This window comes from Marmota flaviventris, chromosome 5 (assembly GCF_047511675.1).
Source record: "Marmota flaviventris isolate mMarFla1 chromosome 5, mMarFla1.hap1, whole genome shotgun sequence".
NCBI lineage: Eukaryota > Metazoa > Chordata > Mammalia > Rodentia > Sciuridae > Marmota > Marmota flaviventris.
In genome coordinates this window covers 143,961,225-143,980,366 of record NC_092502.1, presented here as the reverse complement: position 1 = coordinate 143,980,366, position 19,142 = coordinate 143,961,225, and the positions used below count along the sequence as shown (strand labels likewise).

Here is a 19,142-nt window from a genome sequence, read left to right as displayed (position 1 = left end):
AACAAACCATCCTAGTTACAGTGGATGGTCTTTAGGTGAGAAGTAGATCAATTAGAGAAATGAATGGGGACTAGGTAGTGGCCTTGTGTGCTAGACTAAGATGTTTGTACCTTTCCTGTAGGAAGTGGAAAGCTGTTGAAAGTTTTCATGAATGCATAATAAATGAAAATATTATATAAATTCCAGTAGCTAAGTTTGAAGGTAGGAAATCAGATTTACCTGATGGCTTTGGGTTCACTGGAGGTAGAAAGGGCTTGAACCAAGAGTTGGAATGGCAGGTATAACTTGCCTGAAATGTAATTACCACTTTACTATTTCCAGACATAGATTATGATAGCAAATAAACAGGGAAAGTCCTAATCAGAATCCTCAAAGCAGTGCTTGGAACTACTTTCTGAGGCAAAACTTCTAATATCTGTTTTTAATAGAGTAGTATTTTTAAATTTCAAAGAGCTTTGAAGAGACAGAATTTATTCTGAGGTTTTATAATTTGCTTGCTACTGTCTTATTGTTACTCTAGTCAGGTAAGCCTAATTATCTTTCTGTGGACCTCAGAATTTTTCACATGGTGAAGTTAATTCTGGCTCAGAGAAGTAAAATAGAAGTCCATAGTAACTTTTCAGGAAATATTTTTTCCCCACCATTGTGGAAATTTTACAATTAAACTGAAATAACTATAGCTGCAATTGAAGGTAATACTACAGAGAGAACTTATGGACGGACTTGTACCCAGTTTCCTTTGGTGGTAAGGTAAGGTGCTTATCTTCTGCTGTTTGCAAAATTTTTTCCTTTAGTTTTTGAAGTTTGATTAGATGTGTAATGATTTGGGTTTCTTTGGCTTTATCCATTTTGACTATGCCCACCTTCTTGAGTCTGTAGGTATGTATTATTTTATGAACTTGGAAGGTTTTGGGTCATCTATAATTTCTTGGAGTATTTTCCAGGCTCATTCTCTTTCTTTACTCCTTCAGAAACTCCAAAACGTAAACGTTAGATCTTTTGTGATAGTTCCACAGGTCTCTCACACTTTGTTAATTTTTTTTATTTAGTTTTTCTCCAGTTTCAGATTGGGTGATTACTATTTTTCTGTCTTCTGGTTCACTCATTCTTTTGTCTCTGTTATGCTCTGGAGCCTATCCCTGAGCTTATTTCAGTTACTTTTTTGTTTGTTTGCCTTTTCAGTCTGGAAATTTCTATCTGGTCTTGGTTTATATCTTCAACTTTTTTGCTGAGACTTTTATTTTGTTTCAGGGATCTTAGCTCCTTGAAACATTTTTGATTGTAACTATTTTAAAATCTTTTTAAAATAGGAAGGGGAATTGGATTCTCCTGATGACTTAGATAATTCCAGGTTCTCTATCACCTTCTTATTGGCATCTGTTAACTGTTATTTTTCATTCAATTTTAGATCATTTTCTTTCTTGGCATGATAAATAAGTAACATCTTAAACCAGAACATGTTATGAGACTCCAGATCTTATTTAGTCTGTTTTGAGATGACTTTTTTCTGACATTAAGAGAATAAGGGTTGCCACTTTTTACTGTCAGATGGGGGTTGAAGTCCATCCAGGTGCCTCTGTCTGGTACCACTGATACCCAAGGCAGGGCACTTCTTGCTACTACTGAGAACGAATGGGAGTTCCAGCTCCCACCTGGTCTCCCCAGATATCTTTCTGCTTGGGAAAGGTAGGAAACTTCCTTAATGGTCTCTGCCTGCCACTACTGACACCACAGGGAGAGGAGGAATGACTTGTTTTTCTTGGAGAACAGCAGAAGTCCTGATTCTCTCCTCGGGCTCTTCTGACTCCACTCTCATTACTTCTGGGTGGGATAAGAGTCTGTGCTTTCTACGTGTTATCCACAAACACCATGGGTATGTGGAGATGTGGCTCATTATTGCCCAGTGAGAATGAATACCCGTGATCCTTACTTGACTTCTCTGATACTACTATAGTAGAGGATGTTGGGTGCCTTATTACAGCCTGGGGAGGTGGATGCTCACTTGTTGGTGATGGTTGTGTTGGAGGGTAGCTATGGTGTTTGGCTATAGTATAGTGGTTATTTTATATATGAGTTCTCTTTTATATAAGGATTCACTGTGGTGTATTAATATATGTACTAACATGAGGCACCTTATACTGTAAATCAGTATATCATATTCTCTTTTTGTGATTTGATTAAAGCAATATAACTTCTGCTCCCAAATTTTGCTTACTGTCTAGGGTTTTCATAGATAGCATATATGACTCTGGTAAATAATATCTGTCCTAAGTATTTGTAATCTCTAAGCTGTGAAGCTGAAAAGACACCAAGAATTGAAAAAGACCAAAAAAAAAAAAAAAAAAAAGATTAGGAAGTACAATACTCAGGGATCTTTCTATGACTTAGGCTGAGCAATGCATACAACCCAGCTCTAAAAAAGTCTATTTGGTTAGCTTAGGTACAAGGAATACAGTTCTTAAAAGTTCTACTACCATTCCAACTAGTCTTTCTTAATTCAGTATTCATACTCTTTTTATTTTTGATATTAAGGATTGAACACCAGAGGCACTTAACCATGGAGCCACATCCCCAGTCTTTTTTAAAATTTTTTATTTTTTACTTTAAGATAGGAGCTTGCTAAGTTTCTGAGGCTGGCTTTGAACTTGTGATCCTCCTGCTTTAGCTTCCCAAGTCACTGGGATTATATGCCACCACACCTGGCTCATACTCTTATTTTTTGATGCCCTGTTCTAAGCACACAGTAAATATTTTCTTTCTTTTTAAAAAATATGTATTTATTTATGTATTTTTTTAGTTTTAGGTGGACACATTATTTTGTTTTTATGTGGTGCTGAGGATCGAACCCAGTGCCTCATGCATGCTAGGCGAACACTCTACCACTGAGCCACAACCCCAGTCCCTGAGTAAATATTTTCTAAACTGTGTATTAACAGATAGCAGTTGAAAGAGTTTTATCATCATATTATGGTCACATCCATATGTTTTGGAGACTGAAATTTGGCATTAAATGCAACCATTATTGGTTGGGAAAAAATGTATTGGCAAAGACTTCCGTTTTTCCCCTCTTGAACAAAGATTGAGATAAAACACTAAATTATTCTTAGGAAAGGCTGCTAAAAGGGCTACATATTGCTATGTAACAAACAACCCCAACAGTTAGTAGTTTAAAAACCACAATTATATATGTCAGTTCTCTGCTTTGGGCTTATAAATGATTTTTTGCTGATTTTTCCTGGGATTTCATGATTTACAATCAAATGATGATTTTCCTGGGGTCAGAGGCCCAGGATGTCCTTCTTCATACTTTTGGCAGTTGATGCTGGCAGTCAGTTGGGGAACCTTGGTTCTCTTTCACATGGCCTCTCATTCTATGTTTAGCAAGACTGGACTCGTTCACAGCATGGTGTTCTAAGGATTCCAGAAGAGAGAAAGGTGTAAACTATATGGCTTCTTATGACCCACCCACCCCCAATTTGAAGTTACCTGGTGTTACTCCTACAAATCCCAAGTCCAGGCTGAATTCAAGTGAGTGAGAAATAGACTCTCAATGGGAAGAAATACAGAGTCATAGTGGAAAACAACAGGTGAGATGAGAGAAATAGTTGTCACTTTCTCTGAAAACAGTTGACCTACCACAAGGGACTGAAGTCAAATGCTGATGAGGAAGAATGGTAGGGTGAGCTGCTGACTTAGGGTCTTATGTCCTGGAACAAACGCAAGGTGTGAACAGCAGCCAAAAAAAAAGTGTGAAGCAGTTGGCAGGGAGACCTTCTGTGATGAATTTAGACATCTCTAGGACTGCTCATTTTGACTCAGCTAATGGATAGAACTAGACTTTTTCCCCTAGAGTTTTTCCCTTATTGAAAGTAAATACTTAAATCAACAGGCTTCAGTTCAATCTGGATACATAATCAGCCTGGGACAAAAAAGATTTTCCTATCCTAAGCACCCCATGAACTTAAAAAATTCAAATATGAAAATGAATCAGCCTATAAAAAATAGCTATTGTGCAAACATTTTGGCTGCTATAATAATGTTGTAAGCAATACAAAAAGTGAAGACTAGAGTTTTGCAAAATAAATGATCTCTTTGGTGCTTTAGCTCAATGGATTAACAACATTAATTTACAAACCAGTTCTAAGGGGGATTTGTGGATATTGCTTGATGAAGGTGATGTTACATCATACAGTAGTTGGCTGGCTCAATTGTCCAGGGGAGACATTTGTGTCAGACATTTACTTCTGGAACATGAGCTGTGGGTAGAGATGTGCCTGTGTTGATGAGACAGAGTGTGTGCTGAATCAGCTATAACCAGGAATGAAATACCAAGATGTATTTCATTCTTTTGATTGAAATATTTATGGAATGTTGGCAATCCACAAGGAAAGACAATGGGACTAATCACAGGGTGCATACCAACACTCACTGCTTATCTAGTCCATGCTTTATGATGCTGGATCTTGAAGTTTCACCATTTCAGATCTCTTGAGTTCTACCTATATAATCCTACTCACACAGCAGTTAAGAACAACCTAGTATATAAAAGCTATTATAATGTCAGTGATTATTGAGAGATAACATCAAGAGCTACCTCATTATTCAAGATGTATTTCATTCTTTTGATTGAAATATTTATGGAATGTTGGCAATCCACAAGCCATTCTCCTGGAAGTTGGCCAGAGGTGGTACATGAGGCTGGTTTTAGACATGGATGGAACAGCAAGGTCAGCTGGAGGATTTTAAGAGCAGATTCACCCCAAAAGAACATTCTTTCTGGCTCATTTCTTCTGTATGAAGTTTTACCACTAAGGAATCCTTTCCCCCTTTTCCCTTCCCCCCTCTTCCTCCTTACTAACATTGTTTTCTCCAAGCTTTCTCTTTTAAAATGTATACATTTCTTGTGTATTACTGTATTGGCTTCCTGATGTAGTGGAAATCATACAGGCCTTGATTTCAGACCCTATATTTTTATTAACTGTTTTATCGTGGGCAAGATATATTACACCTGTTAGATTCATTGGGTTTTACAAGGATTCAATGCTATAAAAATTGCACATATACATATACATAATATCTCTCTCTATATATAACTTAGAGTATATAACATTCAATAATTGTAGTATACTTGCAGATATTATCAATATTTCTGTAATTTGTAACCTACAAGTATAATCAAAGTGAATGTTAAATTTCAGCTAAAAAGGTAATGAAAACAAAGATGTAATTTTCCCCCACCCAGGTTCACAGATTTTCCTGAATTCCATCTATGTATCCCAAGTTTAAAACCTCTGGAAAGAGCAACTAAAGAAAGTAATTTCCAATATTGTTAGTGTTTTAGTTTTTGTGGTACTGAAGATCCAACCCAAAGCCTCACACATGCTAGGTAAAGTAATGTATCACTGGGCTACTTTTTATTTTTTTAAAAATTATTTTTAGTTGTAGATGGGCATAATATCTTTATTTATTTATTTATTTATTTATTTATTTATTTTTATGTGGTGCTGAGGATTGACCTAGTGCCTCACATGTGATCAGTAAGTGCTCTACCACTGAGCTATTACCCCAGCCCTCTTTTGTATTTTTTATTTTGAGAAAAAGTTTTACTGCATTGCCCACACTGGTTTCACACTTGTCTTCCTTCTACCTTAACTTCTTAAGTATCTGGGATTACAAGTGTGCACTGCCACAGCCAGTGTTAATTTGCTTTTATAAGAGAAGCAAGAAACTAAAGTTTATTGAATACTAGGACTCTCTGTCTCTGACTCTGTCTTTAAATGCTGGAACATTTTATTTATTTTCTAATATATTAAAAAAACATTTATCTGCTCTCCTACAGAACATGTGGTCATAAATAAAGCTTTTCTTGATTCAAATCATGATTATGAGAATCATTTATTTCAGGGTACTATCCTTGGGGAAGAAATATGATGGTTGATTTCCCGCTGTACTTATTTCTTCCAAAGTATCATATCTCTTTATTTAAAAGTGTCTAGTCTGAGTCTATAATTATGAAAAGAACTGGCTGATAAATAGTTACATAGTTCACATGTCACCAAGATATATCCATATCTATGTCTATGTCTATATCTATATCTGCTATAGTTATTATAATAATAAATATGTCAAGTGATTTAAAAACAGTTAATTTAACTGTATGCCCCCACTAGGATGTATCCTAAAGCCAAAAATGCACTTTAAATATTTTCCCACTGTTTTTAGTAATCCTAATAACATTAGTACTGTTATTTTTAAGTTTTTTTTGTTGTAGACATACACAATACCTTCATTTTATTTATTTATTTTTATGTGGTACTGAGGATCAAACCCAGTGCCTCACATGTGCTAGGCAAGCACTCTACCTCTAAGCTACAACCACAGCCACTAGTACTGTTATTTTTTAACCTATTGTATATGCATACGCATATGTGTGTTTAATATACAGTAGGATAACACTAATAAAATATTAAGTAATGTTATTACTACGCATAAGAGAAAGAAAAACATAAAACCAAAGAAGTTAAAGATTGCATTGGAAATAATGGTATGTATTCATGATTTTCTCTTAAAATATTAGTGGCAACATGTTTCTTAGTTTATTGGTGAGTAAATGCAGCAAATTAAATGGTGGGGAAAAGAATAGTCTACTCATTGCAACTATTTTGAATAAGAAGATAAGGTACTTTGGTACTGGTGAGTACAGAAACAAATTGATCCTTGTACTTCATCACTGAGGATATTACACTGAAAAAAATGATATTCACAATTATGATTCAAATCAAGAAAAGCTCCAGTTATGATCATATCTTCTGTTGGAGAGCAGTCAAATGTTATAGTGTCTTACAAAATAAATAAAGCATGTTTTGGCGTTTAAACAAGTTCAGGTATGTCAAAATGTATTTGTATGGTTTTCCTTATTGCTTTATGATACTGAAAAATAAGGAGTGGTTATTTTTGGAAATATTTCCAAATATGAGCTAATATTTCCTATTGATTTGCACTATGTGACATTTTAAAGCATCTTGGTAGGAAATAACAAGTATATGTTTTGAGTCTGTAATTATGACAGGAACTGGCTGATAAATAGTTATATGAATCTACGTGTCTCTCAGAATTCAATGCTGCCTGAATAGGTCATTGCAGGATGATCAGTGTTGACTAAATATACAGTTAATCTCCAGATGAATTTGGAGTATGTTCTTTTCCCTGCAGTGTCTTGCACATTGGAGACCACTGTGATCATTTAATTAATTTTTTTTAATTCCAACTCCCTCTCCTTATTTATTTCTTCACTTTTAAAAAAGTAGTAGCACTGCAGCTTGCTTTCATATTTTAAACTTGATATTTATTGAGTCACTATGGTTAGCTCTCAATGGCATAGAATAGGGCTAATTGAACTGATGTGAGGTACTCAGACATTGGTAGCTTTCTTTTGTTTTGGTAGAACATTTAATTTCCTTAATTATACTTTTCTGTTACCTGTTATTCGGTATCAAAAGTAGAAGAATAAACTGAATTGATTTATCACATTATAATGCAAGCAAATGGTCTTATTTTTCAAAAAAGGAAATACTCTGTTATGTGTAATATTCATTTTTTACTAAATATCTATATTACAGGCATTATTTAAGATACTGTAATTTGCAGGGGTGAATTATACAGAGAGAATGCTCCTCCTCATACTCTTGACCATTCCTCCCATTATTCAAATGACTAAAGTTCCTTATATAGTTGTAAAAACTTTCTCTGTTGTTATCCATGTGTTTTAACAAGTTTTTAAAAATGTATATATACCTGTAGTTGTAAAAACTCTTCTTAGTGTTAGGAGAATCAGATTGCTTCCCTTTTAACCCTAGTCTCATTGAGTGAATAGTCTTTATGTAAAGAATCATTGATTAAATTGGCACACTGGGTACGAGTAGCAGGGACATTTGGACAGCTAGAAGACAGATTTAGGTGGTAGATTCTAAAGAATCTAGGATAAGGGGGAAAGAGTACTACAGAGAGGAAGATCCATTTGTAACTGCTTTTGCGATTGTTCCATGGACTCATTCTGTAGCCCATCTCAGCACAGTTCTCTTGACATTTAATCCCTTGCTTCACCCTCCCACCCATCTCTCCCCTAGGCCTTCCCTTTTGCTGAGGCTGTTCTTTATTTAGGACATATCAATCAGAATATCTTCACAATTTCCATATATACAAAGTTGGCAGAATGATCTTTTGAAAACATAGACCAAATAATATTTTTTCCCTGCTTAAAACATTTCAATGTCTTCCCAGTATGATTAGAATAAAAGTCAAATTCTATGTCCAGCCAGCAAAGGTCTACTTGATTTGGCTCAGATCTGTTCTATGACCCTGTCTCCCATGGTTCTCCTTCTGCTTTAAACATACAGCCATTCTCTCTATTATTTGGACATCTTGAGTATATTCCTGACTCGTGTATTTTGAACTTTTTGTATTTCCTCTGCCTGTTGACTTTTTCAGTAGACCTTTGTCACCCACTGCTAGCTATCAATCTATAAGTATTTTGGGTTTTTATTATTTTTATTGTTTATCTTATCCCACATGAACATATGTTCTGTCATATCCTGTGCTGTTCACTAAAAATATATTGCATGAATAAATGGAGAAAATTTTCATTTTGTTGAAGTTTACTTTTTTTTTTTTTTTTGGTGATGCTGGGGATGGAACTGAGGACCTCACTCATGCTAGGCAATTGCTCTATCACTGAGCTACATTCCTAGCCCTTTTATTTTGAGACAGGGTTTCATCAAGTTATCCAGACTGGCCTCAAACTTGTTATCCTCTTGCCTCAACCTCTGGAGTAGCTAGGATTACAAATCATTTTATTTTAGAGGAACACTTTTTGTAAACAACACCTCATTTTCATTTAGCTTTTTTATTCATAAAAATCTTAAACTATCCAAACAATATTTAAAAATATACACAAGCTGAAAAGCACAAGTCTTATTATATTTAAGTCTCTTTAATTTTGAAGAATTTGAGATGGTGAGAGATCATGTAGCTCTCTTTTTCTTACAATCCATATTAATGCTGAAAAGAAGAAAACAAGTTCATGGGATGTGTTTCCTAGGGTTTAATCAGACGAAGAATATTCTCTGTTGTCGAAGAATAAAATAGACAATAGGAATGTCAGATCAGCAGAATTGCTTTCTATTTTATTCTTACTCTACCAATGTCACTCTTACCCTCACATTCTCTCACCAATTTGGAAAATTCTTTAAGGATGAAAGTGGAATCTTGTGTTTATTTTCTAGTAGTGTCTGGCACATTTCTGAAAGCCCAGTAAATAATAATCATTTTTATTAAATAATAGTGATGAAAGTACTTCAGGTTCATATAGATCTTTACAGTCTAGTAAGAAGTAATACAACATCTTTCTTCACAAAGCTCCAGTGAAATAGCAAGGCAAAAAATCACTTCTTCGTTTTTCATACTGAAAGACTGAGATTGTAGAGTTTAACAGAGTTATCTAAACTCACTCAGCTAGTAGTGGCAGAGTTGGGGTAGCAACTCTTTTGGAGAGTTTCTTCTTCCTGGTTAGAGTTCATGTCTCTAAATGATACATTGTTAGTGATGATGACACTGCTTAAAAATTAAAATTAACAAATAAGTTCAGGTATTAGTGAAATAATGTTCATCCTTTGATAATGAAATGAAAATATGAATTCAGTACTGTACTTGAAAGGTAACTCACATGCAATCTTTTAGATTTCCAGTCAGGCTCCTGAAGCAATGCTGGCAATTAGGGTGGATGGTGAAAGAATAAATGGTTTCAATGGGCCAGAGCCTTAAAACCTTATTGTCCTTTGCAGGCTTGTTTATAACCTGCTCAACATGCTATCAAATTGCTTCACCATGGAGAAGGCAGCAGTATCAATTGCTCTCTTTTAATGCTTAGAGAATTTTGACAAATGATTTACCTGTTTCCACATTTTTAAATTGACATCCCAAATTTTCTATTGCAAATGATGCACTTATCATTGTGTCATAAATATTGACATTTTAATAAAAGTAATGTATCATTTTAAAATCTACCAATGGCAAATAAATTCAGTTACCCACAAAAATGCAATCAAGTTAAAAACACTTGAACAATCTCTTTATAACACTTGGAAATTTTATGTCTTTTTCTTCTAGAATGTTTCCATTCCATTTTTCTTTTAAAAGCCATAACATAAATAGCTTTATGCTTTTATAGATCACTTGTTATATACCTTTTAAAAAGACATGTATTCATTGTTATAAAATTTTTAAAAAATCCTGAAAGTATTTAAAAACATTTCTTATATTGCATTATCATTATAACAGTGTTAGTTTATGATTGTTCAAAGCAAAGATATGTTATAAATTTTCATAATTATTACCATAAAAAGAAAAATCATTTCAGATATGTTGTATAAATGAGATAGATGGGAGAGGTCTTTTCCAATTTCATGTGTCCAAGTATATTATTTATTTCTATGATTAAACAATACTTAGTATCAGTTTTATTTCTATTAATTTTTAAGTGCATAAATTCTAATAAATTTTATTCATACAAATAAGTACATGAAATAGAATGGAAGAAGTTTTCTATAGCAGTGTTATACGGTATGATGTTGTCACAGTATTTACTCAATTCTTTGATTTTTTTCTGCAATAAATGCCAAAATTCACATAGTAAACTTTTCTCAAGATTAATTTTAATGATCTATCAGTTGACAATTTATTTTGGCCCTCCAATTTCACTAAAAGCAAAGAATTTTAAACCATCTTATTTACAAAAGGTTTTGTTACCATGCCATTACAGTAATTCATTTTATCAACACTGATGTTTATATTTGAAAATGTTATTTTTGTTTGTGTGCCCCAGAAGTTTTTACATGCATGAGTCATAAACCATGATAAGAATCCAGATGGGTTTAATTGTCTCATCTTTTATAAGGAGCAAGATGGGGATTATAAAAAAACAATACAGACATATTCTCATGAAGATCAGCTTTAGTAAAAAGGCCTTGAAAAATGGCTGGAGTTGTGGCTCAGTGGTACAGCCCTCACCTGGTATGTGTGAGGCACTGGGTTCCATCCTCAGCACCACATAGACAAAACTAAAATAAAAGTACTGTGTTCCCCTACAACTAAAAAGTGTGTGTGTGTGTGTGTGTGTGTGTGTGTATTTTTTAAAGACCTTGAAATATAATTATCATAGACCAATCATGGGAGTTGAATGAAATACATGATAAACAGGATCAGGAAAAGGATGATTGCAAACAGCCACCATTCGCGTTTTCTTAATTAGTATTAGTTGTCACACTTCAGGGGAAAACTAAAAGGTTGGCCAAATACAATGGCTTTTTATTGTCATCTCAGAAATGTGCTTGGAGAAAATAAGATGTATCTTCAACTTTTATAACTTAGAGATACCTTATAGTTTGAACATAGAAATTTACTATTTCTTGATGGCAATCAGGTTTGAATTCTTTGTAAAGATGAGTAGCATGATATGGGTTAGTTTATTTCTTGGGAAAATTAGGAGATAGGCAATCTTCATTTAGGGTGATTTCTCACATCTTCCTTTAACATATGTCTGTCTTTCTTGGATTCTTCAATTCTTCAACTTTTGAGCTGCTGCAATGATGTATCCACCACCCATTCTTGTGTTCCCCTGTGGCATTTTAATTTTAAGGAGAATTCCTGAAGAGACACAAAAGAATGCAAGACAGAAAAGAAAAGTGACAAGCAGGGAGAATTGGTAAAAATTACTATTTGGAGTAAAAAATTACAGTCTCAAATATACTGCAGTGATAAAGCTACCTATTACTTTCTTCCATGGTCAGGTCCGTGGGATAAATGAAAGGCAATGTTAGTTCCTGTGTGCTGGGTTAGTGTTTATTCTGTAGGTCAAGTAGTATTTTTGTAAGCCAATGACCTCCAACTGACTTCCCAGACTGTGTTATTTAGATCAGATTCACGTGATACAAATATTGCATATCATTTGAAACTGAAGTCCCTGACCAGATATTGAACTTCCAGTAAGTAGAGCCAAAAGATTAATGAATGGATGAAATTTGGGTTTCTGATAGCAATTTGGCTTTTAAACTTGTGAGCAATGATAGAGACAAGCAGGCAAAGGACTGTTTTAATCAAAATCCAAATAAACAAAATGATAGGAGCAGACTGAATATAAATAGATGAAGGTTTTCTTTAGGGCAAAGATAAAGCACATAGCAAAGAAGAATATTTATAATGATTATAGAGTTTAGTTTGGGTTCATTGCTCTTAAGAAGAATAAAGAAAGCCTTGTATTTTCATACATATTGTTTGCTAAATTTTATTTTTAATGGAATCTTGTACATCAGTTTAGAGACAGACATTATCTTGTCTGCTCTTTTTTTTTTAATGTAAAGAATGTGGTGTACTGTACACTATCCTATAATTTTTCTTAGTGGGCCAGTTTTATGTTCAAAACCTGACTATTCTTAAGAACTTTCTGGGAAAATGATAAGCTATTGTGTTCAGCATAGCAAACTGCAGTCATAAATCTTTGAGTCAATGATAAGAACATTTCTATATGTTTGCTAAATTTTATTTTTAATGGAACATTTCCACATGTTTGCTAAATTTTATTTTTAATGGAATCTTGTACATCAGTTTAGAGACAAACAGTATCTTATCTGCTCTTTTTTTAATGTAAAGAATGTGGTGAAATTTTAGCATATTTTATATCCTGCACAATGTATGGGATAACCTAGTTAACTAAGATCTTTAATATATGCTTCAAAATTCTTTTTGATTGGTTTATTACAATTATACATAGTGGTAGGATTCATTAACCATATTTATACATGCACATAACATAATTTGTTTAATCTCATTCCCCAATACCTTCCCTTTCCCTCTCCCCTGCTTCCCCTGCTTGCTCTACTCTACTAGTCTTCTTTTTTTTTAAAGAGAGAGAGAGAGAGAGAGAGAATTTTTAATATTTACTTTTTTATTTTTTTTTTGGCGGACACAACATCTTTGTTTGTATGTGGTGCTGAGGATCGAACCCTGGCCGCACGCTTGCCAGGTGAGCGCGCTACCGCTTGAGCCACATCCCCAGCCCCTCTACTAGTCTTCTTTATATTATTATTGTTATTATTTAAATTACTGCATTATAATTACGTATAGAAGTGGAAATCATTGTGATACATCGACATAGCATAATTTGCTAGATTTCATTCCCTAGTACATCCCTGTCATTGTTTGGATATGTGGTGTCCCCAGAACTCATGTGTAAGACAAAGCAAGAATGTTCAGAGTGTAATGATTGGGTTGCAAGAGCCTTAACCTAATCAGTAGATATGGATGAACTGGGCAGTAACTGGAGGCAGACAGGGTGTGACTGGAGGAGGTAGGTTACTAGCAGGGGTGCCTTTGGTGCTTATATTTTGTCTGTGGTGAGTGGAGCTGTCTGTGTCCAGTTGCCGTGTCTTCAGCTGCTTTCCTCGGCCCTTCTGCTGTGATGTTCTTCTTCACCTCGGGCCCAAAGCTATAAAGTTGGCTGACCATGAACTGACCCTCTGAAACTATCAGCCAAAGTAAACTTTTCCTCCTCTCCATTGTTCTTGTGAGATCTTTTGGACACAGCAGCACAAAAGCTGACTAAAACATTCCCCATACCCTTCTCTTCTCTCTTTCTCTTAATCCTCTTCTGTTGGTCTCCCTTATTTTTTCATGAGATCCCTTTTTAAATTTCTTTTCTCTCTCTCTAGCTTCTACATATGAGAAAAAATATTTGACCCTTATCTTTTTGAGTCTAGCTTATTTCACTTAGCATGATGTTTTCTAGTTTCATCATTTACCATCAAATGCCAAAATTTCATTATTATTTATGACTGAGTAAAACTTTATATATATACACACACACACATATACACACACATACACACACGCACACACACAAACACACACACCTCATTTTCTTTATGCTTTCACCTGTTGATGACTGTGTCCTTCCGGGCCAAAATGTGAAAATGAAGAACCTGTTTACCAGATTTCAGGTGTCCTTTCCTTATGGGTAGTGATTTTTGATTTAATAGGCAGCTATATACTTATTTGCTTGGTGATTCAGTCATCTCCTCTCTTTAAGTTCTCTACTTAGACTTTCCCAACTTGTGATTATGAATTTGAATATATTTGACATGGTTAGATATCTAGGGTCTCTCCAATATGACTATGCAATTAATACTGAAATCCTCAACCATGGGGATCATAGGATATCAGTAAGAGCCTCATGAGGTCGCTTCAAACCAGAGCAGATGACCTGTCCTCTTTTGCATATTTTGGTAGTATATTTGGACTTCCTTAGCTCTTTTTGAAATTTGACACCAACTTGATGCCACCATCACGACAATAAACTAGGTTCACATCTCTGTGTTTGGGGAACAAGTGTGTTCATTGCTGTATTTGAGCATGATCCAAATATGTTTTTTTCTTTTTCCAGGATTGCCTGGAAAGCATTTTAGCAATCTCTTCTGCATATGTTTGAGGAGATCATAACAAGAAAGTACAAGTTGTGGTTTTCACAATGAATTTACTGCTTTCTTATTAAATGGTAATAACAAATGGAGTCTCATAGTTTTTATCTGTATAGTTTTTGATACAGCTTTTGATGTTTCCTCTTGTATAGCCTGGTATAAATTTCTTGCATTTAGCAGGCATTTTATCTTTTTCCCCACTGCCCTCCTATTTTTAAAGCACAAGAAGGTTGAATTCATGATGGTGTTTTAAATCATATCAGATATTTAATTGTTAAGTACTTGGTTGCAGGCCACAAAAATGTAATTGTGTCAACTGGCATTCTTTTATTCATTCAGTATATATTTATGAAGACTTCTTTGGGGGCATAGTGTTAGACTAGGTGACGAACTAGATCCTATTATTTCAAATATTTTATCTTGACAAAAGGCAAAATGTTCCAAAGAAAATATGCAAGAAGGCACTTGGGTTTTTTTGAGGTTTATAATTATTTTGGAGAAATGACCAAATTGAAACATATGGAGATTTAATATATCATTAAAAGATCAATTACTAAACAGCAATAAAAAATGATTCTCAGCTGGGTGTGGTGGCACACACCTATAATCCCAGTGTCTGAAGGACCTAAGAATTAGACCAGTGACCTTGCACCTAATAGAAGAAAAAGTAGACCCAAATCTTGATCATGTCAAATTAGGTCCTGACTTCCTTAACCAGACTCCTGAAGTGCAAGAAATAAAATCAAGAATTAATAAATGGGATGGATTCAAGATAAAAAGCAATGAAGATACAACAAGCACTAAGCGGCCGAATTACGGCTCCCGGAACTGAGCCCGCGGGGACTGCTTCTTGGAGCTTACATTTATAGGAGCTTACACCGAGCACGGAGTGGCCGAGTTCCGGCTCCCGGAACTTCCCTGGCCCGGGGCTAGGAGCCCGCGGAAACTGCTTCTCGGTCTGGGTCCTGCTGAGGGCCGGTCAGGTCTCACCCGGTGCTTTGGTTGCCCGGCAAGGGGAACGAAATGCTGCCATTCGCATAGGATACCAACATGGCAGAGATCTGATGTCTGCAGAAAGCGGCGGAGGAGGGAACTTCATCAATACCAGTGGTGACATAAGCAGTTGGTCTCCTGGTAGGGGGGGTGAGGCACAGTCACCCGAGTCTCCTCAATTTGTCGTCGAGCCAGAGGGAAGGAGCCGGGCCGCCGCCAGCGCCCGGAGCAGGCCCAGTGGCTCGCCAGCGTGGTGACCGCGTGACCCCAATTGGAGAGGGGGCGGAGCGGAGCCGCCACCCGCAACCGCAAGGTGGGCAGACCCGCGACCCAGTGGTACATGGGCGTGGTAGGAGGGGCAGGGCAGAGCCGCGGTTCGCGCTTGCAAGGTAAACAGACCTGTGACAGCCTGGTGGGTCAGGCCCAGTGGCCTACCAGTGTGGTACACACGTCACCCCAACTGGAGTAGGGGCAGAGCAGATCCTTCTCCCACGCCCGGACCAGGCCCTGCCGGTGTGGTGGTCACGTGACCCCAATTGGAGTGGGGGCGGAGCGGAACCGCCACCCGTGCCCGCAGGGTGAGCAGACCAGTGATCAACCTGCAGATCAGGCCCAGGGGTCCGCAGGCGTTGTAGGAGGGGCAGGGCAGATCCGCCGCCCGCGCCTCCAAGGTAGGCAGACCTACAACAGACCAGCGGATCAGGCCCAGGAGCCTGCCGGCGTGGTACAAACACCACCCTAATTGGAGTAGTGACAGAGCAGAGTCGCCGCCCGTGCCAGGAACAGGCCCAGCGTCCTGCAGGCAGGGTAGTCACGACACCCCAATTGGAGTAGGGGCAGAGCAGAGCCTCCACCCGTGCCCGAAAGGTGGGCAGATCTGCGACCGACCAGCGGGACAGGCCCAGTGGCCTGCCGGTACGACAGACACGTCACCCCATTTGCAGTAGGGGCAGGGTAGAGCCGCCGCCCGCGCCTGCAGGGTAGGCAAACCTGCAACCGACCTGCGGATCAGGCCCGGTGGCCTGCCGGCGTGGTACACTCGTCACCCCAATTGGAGTAGGGGCAGAACAGAGCCGCCGCCAGCTCCCAGAATAGGCCCAGTGACCTGCCGGCGTGGTAGCCACGACACCCCAATTGGAATAAGGAGAGAGCAAAGCCGCCGCCCGCACCTGCAGGAAAGATACGCAAGCAGTATGAAAAGACAAGGAAAGAAAGGACCACAAGCAATGCAGGTCAACGCAACTTTAGAAGAGGTAACAGCTGCAGCAGATGGAATGTCAGATAAAGAATTCAGGATATACATGCTTCAGATGATCTGGAGTATCAAGGAAGACATTAAACAGCAAAATCAGACAATGAAAGATCACTTCGACAACGAATTACGCAAACAAATCCAGGAAGCAAAGGATCAACTATACAGGGAGATAGAGGTTATAAAAAACAAACAAACAGAAATCCTAGAAATGCAGGAAGCAATAAACCAACTTAAAAACTCAATGGAGAATACTACCAGCAGAGTAGAACACTTAGAAGATAGAACATCAGACAATGAAGACAAAGTATTTCAACTGGAAAAGAACATAGACAGCTCAGCAAGACTGTTAAGAAACCATGAGCAGAACATCCAAGAAATATGGGATAACATTAAGAGACCAAACTTAAGAGTCATTGGGATACAGGAAGGTACAGAGCTCCAAACCAAAGGAATGAGAAGTCTATTCAATGAAATAATACAAGAAAACTTCCCAGACTTGAAGAATGAGACAGAATCCCAAATCCTAGAAGCCTACAGGACGCCGAATGTGCAAAATCATAAGAGATCCACACCTAGACACATTATAATGAAGATGCCCAACATACAGAATAAGGAGAGAATTTTAAAAGCTACAAGAGAAAGGAAGCAGATTACATTTAGGGGTAAGCCAATCAGGATAACAGCTGATCTCTCAACACAGACTCTGAAAGCTAGAAGATCCTGGAATAACATATTTCAAACACTGAAAGAAAATGAGTTCCAACCAAGAATTGTGTATCCAGCGAAATTAAGCTTCAGGATGGAGGATGAAATTAAAACCTTCCACGATAAACAAAAGTTTAAAGAATTTGCAGCTAGAAAACCATCTCTTCAAAACATCCTCGCCAAAGCATTACAGGAAGAGGAAATGGAAAATAACAATGAAAACCAACAGTGGGAGGTAGGACAGTAAAGGGGGGGGGAATAATCAAAGAGGAAAACAAACCATGTTTAGTAACAGAAATAAACAAATATGGCTGGAAGAACAACCCATATCTCAATAATAACCCTAAATGTTAATGGCTTAAACTCACCAATTAAGAGACACAGGCTAGTAGAATGGATCACAAAACAAGACCCAACAATATGCTGCCTACAGGAGACGCATTTGATAGGAAAAGACTTACATAGGCTGAAGGTGAAAGGTTGGGAAAAATCATATCACTCATATGGAATTCGGAAACAAGCAGGAGTGTCCATACTCATATCAAATAAAATAGATTTCAAGCCAAAGTTAATCAAAAGAGATAAAGAGGGACACTACATACTGCTTAAGGGAACCATACACCAACAAGACATAACAATTATAAATATTTATGCCCCAAACAATGGTGCAGCTATGTTCGTCAAACAAACTCTTCTCAAGTTCAAGAGTCTAATAGACCACCATACCATAATCATGGGAGACTTCAACACACCTCTCTCGCCACTGGACAGATCTTCCAAACAAAAGTTGAATAAGGAAACTATAGAACTCAATAACACAATTAATAACCTAGACCTAATGGACATATATAGAATATACCACCCAACATCAAGCAGTTACACTTTTTTCTCAGCAGCACATGGATCCTTCTCAAAAATAGATCATATATTATGTCACAGGGCAACTCTTAGACAATATAAAGGAGTAGAGATAATACCATGCATCTTATCTGATCATAATGGAATGAAACTGAAAATCAACGATAAAAGAAGGAAGGAAAAAGCATACATCACTTGGAGAATGAACAATAGGTTACTGAATGATCAATGGGTTATAGAAGACATCAAGAAGGAAATTAAAAAATTCTTAGAGATAAATGAAAACACAGACACAACATATCGGAATCCATGGGACACATTGAAAGCAGTTCTAAGAGGAAAATTCATTGCTTGGAGTTCATTCCTTAAAAAAAGAAAAAACCAACAAATAAATGATCTCATACTTCATCTCAAAATCCTTGAAAAAGAAGAGCAAAACAACAGCAAAAGAAGTAGAAGGCAAGAAATAATTAAAATCAGAGCTGAAATTAATGAAATTGAAACAAAAGAAACAATTGAAAAAATTGACAAAACTAAAAGTTGGTTCTTTGAAAAAATAAACAAAATCGACAGACCCTTAGCGATGCTAGCGAAGAGAAGAAGAGAGAGAACTCAAATTACTAGCATACGGGATGAAAAAGGCAATATCACAACAGACACTTCAGAAATACAGAAGATAATCAAAAACTATTTTGAATCCTTATACTCCAACAAATTAGAAGATAGTGAAGGCATAGATAAATTTCTTAAGTCATATGATCTGCCCAGATTGAGTCAGGAGGATATAGAAAACCTAAACAGACCAA

The 19,142-nt window shown here is 36.8% G+C and overlaps 1 long non-coding RNA gene across 2 annotated transcripts in view; it reads right to left on the bottom strand.

The window, feature by feature from the left end:
* Nucleotides 1-10,444: 10,444 nt before the first annotated feature.
* The window catches only part of LOC139705798 (uncharacterized), a 69,248-nt gene continuing 60,550 nt past the window's right edge, over nt 10,445-19,142 (bottom strand). For both annotated transcript variants that reach the window (XR_011707640.1, XR_011707641.1), the window contains one exon: nt 10,445-11,700. This is a non-coding gene — a long non-coding RNA (uncharacterized lncRNA). The remainder of the gene's footprint in view (nt 11,701-19,142) is intronic.